Here is a 7,824-nt window from a genome sequence, read left to right on the forward strand (position 1 = left end):
AAATATTTTGACTTTGTGGGATGTCTGCATGTTTAAAGAATTCCCTACACAATGCAAATTACATGTTATCTAAAGATTAGTCTGCAGTTGCACCACCAAGAAGGCTAAAAAGAACCAGCTATATACAGAATGTAAATGCTGTCTGCTATTTTTATAGCCTGCAAAGAAAACTAAGGAGTCTAAACAAATTAAATACAATATATAGCTGGGTATATCAGCCAGGAGTAAATTATGGTGGACAGAGTGACATATAGGGTGTGAGGAAGGGAGGACACATCAAGAAATGTAGTGAGGGGAGGGGAAAAAAACCTGCCTTGTACTTTTTTCTGTGTTAAACGGGGCGTAAGACTGGGAGTCAGCAGCAGTGAAAGAGTGTGGTTATGGTTTGTGGTTTTCACTCTGCACTAACATCTCGGCAGAGCTCTCAACAAGGAGAAACAGTGGGGACAAATTAGACCCTTCAAAACTGTAAGAGGCAATGCTGGTGCCTCACATTCTGAAAGGACATGCGGAAAAATAAAACAACCACCATGTGCAATCAAGTATTAGTGCTGTGACTATGGATGACAAACACACTGTTTTTTAGTTCCCCTCAGTTTGTTTCCATTCTTTATTCTAAGCTAAGCTAACTGGCTGCTGGCTGTAGCTTTATTTTTAACATGTCTAAATTAAATTGATGTTGATCTTCAATCTTCAAAGTGTATTTAAAACTAAAAATTGCTGTAAACTACTGGTTTAAGATAACACTTTTGTTGTTTTGTTAGCAGAGCCAGACTCGTGGACAACAAGATCCATATTTGGGGGGATTTGGAGATTTCTGCTAAGTAACTTTCACTTTTGTTGTGGATATAGTCTTCGAAGATACTCATTACAGCATACTTCAACTTATATTTTCAAATGTAAAGATCCCCTCCAGACATGTTATAAGACATAGAAATACTCTGATTTGAATACTAATATAACAAGTTTCATACTGGGCCATGTTTAGCTACAAACTAGGTGCGATGTCACACATCCTTAAAGTACGAACACGTGTTAAACTGAGACTTGAGGTGAGCACAGAAAAATGCTCCACCTTTAACAGACGAATGTTAAAACAGCATTCAAGTGTCAAACATTTTTTTCAAGAAATGTGTCTAGAAATGATCAAATAGGTGTAATAAATGTAAGCATATTGGTATTTCTTTTCAAACAAACCTAGCAAAAATGCATGTAGGACTCATGACTTTAACATCTCTAAAAACCTGGCTCCAGCCCTGGGTGTCAGTTTTTAATTGAATGCTATTACTATTACTGTTTCCTGCTGCAGTTACCTAGTATGAACCAGCAGAACTATTAAAATTTTATCTCCCTGTATCTTGTATCTCTAATACTGTGCCCGTTGGCCCAATAATTAATTCATATTGGCCTTATCATACTTTGTAGTGTCTCATATCTGCTGTTGTATTGTGTACCTACCTGTAATTTAGGGTTTGTTGTGTTGCACCTCTCTAAAGTGTATCATTCTGTAGGACCATTTAGTTTTCTCTTCATATATCTTTCACATTGTGTTTTTGCACTACCTCTCACAGTGCTGAACAAAATCTAAAACTGGACATATAGCCCGTATCACCTTCAAGATATTATATATTTTTCATTCCTATGCTTATACAATTCCGTCTACCTGGGCAGGAGTAAAGATCAGAAAAAGAAACAAAAGAAATACCTTACCCACAATATTTTTAACATAACATATATTCATAGTCTTGTCAGCCCTTTCTTCTTCTGGCAGGACTGAAGAAAAGTGGGCTACAAGAACATAAGGCTGGAAACTGTGCAATCAAAGACGGAACAAAGTGAGAGAGGACTGGCTGAAATCTGGCAAAAAAAATGTACTGAAGGAACACAGAACTGAGGAAAACTAGGTGAGTGAATTTGGAGCAGAGCAGAGCAGTGCCACACACACACACACACACAATGCAGCCTTGTTATATCCACCTTCAGTAGAGCCAGTGTTCAGGGCAATTATCCAGAGAGTCGCCACACCTAGAGAAGCCCACAAGTCGGCCACAGAGCTATAGTTACACCAACAAACAACACCAGCTGTAGCGATTAAAGAAAACACTCCACACCTACTCTCAGAAACATATTTTCACTTCTTTCATCCATGCCATATGCACTTCATAGCAGCAAGGAAAAACACAGAGTCAGATTGAAAACTGTGTGTTGGCAGCAGCTTTGGTCTTGGCCAGTGTTTTCAGGCTAAATGTAAACAGTGTGCAGCTGCCAAATGTCCACAGCCATCAGTTCATCAGTTTAGCCATGCTGGAGTTGATTTAATGTGGGAGGACATGGGGAAAGGAAGCTGCCTCCTTCTCTTTACTTGCTCTGTGCACATCCTGGAATGTGTCAAGGCAGTCTGACTGGCACTGTGAGCTGCAAAGTGCAGGGGATTTCATGGGCAGCAGTCAACAGCTTATATATAGAACATGATCTGAGTTTATTTATAAAGGAAACATGTGCCCTTAAATAGTTTTATAATTGTTTTCAGTACATTTCAGGAGTTTTTCAATAATGTAGTGTACTTCTGTGAAGTTTCCCTGTCTATCTACATTTGTGTACCACATTTCCCAAGCTGCAGCCAACAGTTACTTCCATTGCTGATTAATCTATTGATTTCTTATCAATTGATGTTTTGGAAATATCAGAAATAACAACAAATGCCCATAACAAGTAGAGATACTCCAATCCAATCCAATAGTCATAAATCACATGTTCATGAATGATGAGAATAAATGGAAAAAAGCAAGTACTCTTATTTAATTTGTTTTACTTTATAAATCAAGTCTTATAAATTAAAATTAGAGCTAAAAATCAAAATAATCAACTCAGTATTGAGCATGATGCAATACAGTTCATGTTTGACAAACACTGAACATAACCTTCATGAAGGTAGGATTTATTGCGGGGCTGTTGTATTAGACTGAATTAGTTTTAGCTTGTTGTACCTAATGAACTGGGGACTGAACTTTATATTTAAATATTATTTACTTCTGTTCAATTTGCTGAAAAAAACAAAAATGTGGGCAGCAGTGTAGTAATCTGGAATAGAGCTAGCACTTCCCAGCAACTCGTAAAGGAAGGGTATAAACTTTTAATAGTCATATGTGTTTTGTGGAAAGTGAAGTAGATCTGAGTTTTTATGGCTGAGAAAATGCTGGAATGGTGTTTCTTATTCATATGTCATGTAGCTGCACTGCATTCTGGTCTATTGTGGTTCATGTGAGTGCATGGATCTCTCACTCTGGTCTATTGTGGTTCATGTGAGTGCTGAGTGTTGAGAATCAGCACAAAATTTAGTCTATTTTATCTTTGATTCTGAGGCACAGATGCCAAAAACCATTTAGTTGTTTCAGCGTGGATGTTTTTGGACAACTGAGATTTTTTTTTCTGCTTTCAAATCCAACTGATGCAACAATAACAAAGAAATGCACCACAAAACAGCGACATAGGCTCAGAAATACAAAAAAGAAAACCTGCTGTTTTAACAGTTTTTAGGATATGTATCCCTTCAATACTGCCTTCATTGAATTTTAGATACATTTTTCATGTGCCACATGTAATATGGAGCAGCTTCATCTGGGAGAATGTAAGACTTCTTCTAACCTAACATAAGGGCACATTGTATGGCAATGAATTCCACTGCACTTTGCCAGCCAGCCATGGTTTTGAGGAGTCAGTGAGGCCTTAAGTTCCTGTAACCCCTCCAGAAAAAAAAATTATGGGAGGGAATAGCTTGAGGAATGGTTGGTATTTCGAAATGTTGTATTTTTGTCTTTCATCGAGGTCCAGAGTAACATTCCTCAGCCAATCAGAGAGCCTCATTCTCACATACATCACCACATTTTTCACAATCTCACATACAACTTACAAGCAACAACAACAACAACAAAAAACATACTGGCCAGAATTTAAGTGTGCTTTCATGAGCAAATCATACTGAGCTCAAGTATGATTAATGTAATCCCACCCTTAAGTAAACCAAGTGCAACACTCATTAACCAATTCACACAAGATAAATGGAACCAGGATATAGTTTATCCCTTCTAATTAGACAAACTCGCTCCCCAAAAGCTCCCTATTTATCAAAGTTAAATCTCTTAAACAAGGTCACTGACATCTGGTTGGAGCTAGAATACAGAATTAAAGAGAAAAGGTAAGGAGTAGAGAAGAGGAGAAAGTCAGAAAGAAGAGCCAGTTAGTTGACACATGTCATTTGAATAAGAGAAATGTGAAAATGACTTACCATTCACTTATCTCACACTGTACACTCTCTCCTGGTTGTCCCTCTTCTTCCCTCAGTGTATGACAAAACTTCCCAAGTTGTTCCCTTTCCACAGACTCTCTCTCTCTCTCTCTCTCTCTCTCTCTCTCTCTCTCTCTCTCTCTCAACATGGATGCACATGTGACTGTCACTGACCTGCCAAACAGCAAAATGGCAACATCTAGTGGTGAATAAAGCTATAGCACTTAAAAGCAATAATGATCCTTTGTAGGACTTTTGGCTCACTGACAATTTCCAAAAGTAATTTATAGGCTAATTTGCTCTGATTCAGTCAGGTGATTTAGAAAGCAACATCAGATGAATACAAATAGCTACTTATAATAAATACAAACAGTTTGCTGGTTTATAAGCTAATTCTTTTTCATCAAAGTAACCAAAAGTAATACATTCATCATCAACATACAATTTATATTTTGGAACTCATCATATTAAAGAGGGTTTTCCTTTGTAAATAAGATTCAACCTGATGTAAATTAAAAGAAATATAATAGGATATGATATATTTTTATCTTAAGGGTACTTAAAGGAACATATTCCTAAGTTTGGACTGTAATGCAGCCATCTCCTCTTGGCACTGGTTTGTGAACATTTTTATTGTTTGTCACTGTTTTTTGGATGGAGGCTACTGTAGCCTATATTTACTGTCAAATACTTTTTTGTTTTCTTTACTTTTTCATACGGTTTTGTTATATTTAAGGATACCATCTAAAGGTCACTCAATCTTGTTCCACTGCAAAGAGTAAATGTTCTTGTTTCTTGTAGAAAGAAATACAAGGACAAGATGTACAGACAAGTTTTAATAACTTCTGTGATTCCTTAGCTATTTGTCTGGCATCATCATCAGGTCAAAATTTCAATTGATGTAATTATTTGGTTCACTGGCAAAATGAATGAGATTCCTATCAATTTCAGATGTTAGTACCAATCCTCAAATGGTAGCAAGCTGACACATTAAACAAAGATGGTTAACATGGTAAACATTATAGCTGCTAAACATTAGCACATTAGCATTGTCATTGTTAGCATATTATGTACCATTAGCATTTAGGTCAAAGCATCTCTGTGACTACAGCCTCACAGATCTGTTACCTTGGCTGAAAATTAATCCTGAGAGGAAAGTAAATGTGTGAATCAAATATCACAACTATCCATCCAGTAGTTGTTGAGACATTTCCCTCAAAACCATAAATGTGAACCCGGTGGCGCTAGAGGAAAAGTCAGTGGATCTACATGAACGTGAATGAATGTATTTTCTGCTAATCCCTCTAGTAGATATTGAGATATTTCAAAGGAAGAGGAGGAATAGTCACCAGAGTCTATTCTTTAGGGAGTATGAACGTCTGCACTAAATTCCCACTGCAATCCATTAGTTGTTGAGATATTTCAGTCTAAGCCAAATTGGTGACAACAGAGATCCCTAAAGCCATGCCACTAGTGTGGCTAAAAATATTTGACTGTTTTTGCTGTTAAACAAAGATAGAGGTGAGTAAATAAGTGACGGTTTCCTCTTTTTCTCACTAGCACACAAGCTGAATGAAATAGCTGGGTAACTGTATATGTCAAGGTTTACACTAACTATAAATATGGATGGGATAAAAATCAATGGATTTTTTTTAATGTAAAGGCTTGCATGATGAGGAGATATTAAGAATCCGAATCAACTTCATTGGCAAAGTGAGTTGAAACATCTCTCTCAGTAGCTCTCATTATACTCACACACAATGCAGAGGACACATTTACAAGCCAGTAAAGCAACAGGCATATAGCTAAACAAACATAAACTTCAAGCTATTCTATACAGGCAAGAGCTGGACAACAACTATACACAAGTCAGATTACAGTGTACTGTACAGTATGTATAAGCATGGCAGTGCAAAGGATGCTGAGTGGATAATAAATTACTCTATTTATAAAAATTGGTTAATTTTGTTATGGCCAAGCTCAAAGTTTATACCAAAAAAAGGGAGACTCAAGAAAGGGTTAACTAAAATATAGGACTTTTATTTAACTGATATTAATTTTGCTTAACAAAGTTAACAAAAGCTGAATTCAACAGCTGGGACTATACATATTACAAGAACAACTGAAATAATGATTAACTAGAAAATGAAACCAATAATACACAAGGCGATGTCAGGGGACAGTGAGCCTCCAAACTACCAGGATGGGGTAGATCATATTCAAATTACCTGAAGACACTGGCCAGCTGCCTACAGTTTCTTAATGGTCTCCATCTCAACCCAACCAGGAAGCTGCAACCCTGAAACGCAACACACACAATCCCTGACAGAGACCCTGGACCATCACAGTGTGCATATATTGAAAGTATATGCACAGTAGGTATAGTCTGAAAGGATATTATGGACAGATTATGGCACAATGTTTATATTACATATGATAGTGGCTTCAGTCATGGATTTAACTGTTCATGAGTGTGACAGCGTAAACTATTCATATGTCTGTCATATATGGAGTGGTGATGGAGCAGTGTATAAGACACATGCTTTGGTGTGAGAGACCTGGGTTCAATTCCCACTGTGACACATCCAACAATGTGTCCCTGAGCAAGACACTTAATGCAATTAATGTAATATACAATGTTGTACACAATGCTAAAAGAAAAGAGTAACATGATTATTTTTTTAATCATTTTTTTAAGTGCCACAAACATTGTCACAGATACACAAAACCACAGAATAAGCATAGGCGCACAACCTTAACATAACTAACCTGACATTCGTCAAACAGAAGAGAGATCACACAGTTAGTGTATCCTAACTGCACTGGTGTAGGCTTTTGTTTATTTTGGCCTTTGGTGTGGAAATGGTTTATTGAAGGAAGGTTTTCACACATGGATTGATATGAAGTTCATTGTTAATGATCAATGCCTTCTATTTATTACTAATGTTTTGAGACCGGTTTGGTCCTGACTCTTGTCTGGCACAGTGTCAACAGTGAGATATTGTTAAATATTAATATGTCAGTAAAGCAGACCTACAAGGTTGGTAATGGGGTAAGTGACAGTATCATTATGCTGTTTAAGCCTGAGGGTTGAAGTATTGCTTTTGAATACAGGCCCAGCAAGGCAATCACACCACGTGTAATGGTTTCTTAAATTAAACTGTCCCCATATTATTGCAAATAAGAGTAATGTTCAGGTACTGTAGCTATTACTGGAGGGCACGATGATATACTTGGAACAGGTGCCTCACTACAGTTATTGAGAATATCAAGCAATCAAAATCACATAATGCAGTGGCACGTGGTTTAAATGCTGAGCAGACTCATTTCATTTTATTTATTTGTTTATTTGACAGTGCTCATTAATTGACAGCAAAGTAACTTTAAATGAGCCAGAGTTATCTCAACAGGCAAATTTTCATCTGTTGTCCCTGACTAGTTATTAAAAAGGCAACCTTTTTGTCCTCTTTATGTAATTAAATATTCCACCTATTACAATTTTCATGTAGCCGTATGTTCTGTAATTCCTAGTCATTTAA

The 7,824-nt window shown here is 36.9% G+C and overlaps 1 protein-coding gene across 1 annotated transcript in view; it reads right to left on the bottom strand.

Moving 5' to 3' along the window:
- Positions 1-4,363, bottom strand: part of tspan4a (tetraspanin 4a) — a 164,650-nt gene extending 160,287 nt beyond the window's left edge. Inside the window, exon 1 of the mRNA XM_046032828.1 lies at positions 4,286-4,363. The gene's annotated coding sequence lies outside the window, so the exon portion shown is untranslated. The remainder of the gene's footprint in view (positions 1-4,285) is intronic.
- Positions 4,364-7,824: the final 3,461 nt, after the last annotated feature.

Source organism: Micropterus dolomieu, linkage group LG20 (assembly GCF_021292245.1).
Source record: "Micropterus dolomieu isolate WLL.071019.BEF.003 ecotype Adirondacks linkage group LG20, ASM2129224v1, whole genome shotgun sequence".
Taxonomy (NCBI): Eukaryota; Metazoa; Chordata; class Actinopteri; order Centrarchiformes; family Centrarchidae; genus Micropterus; species Micropterus dolomieu.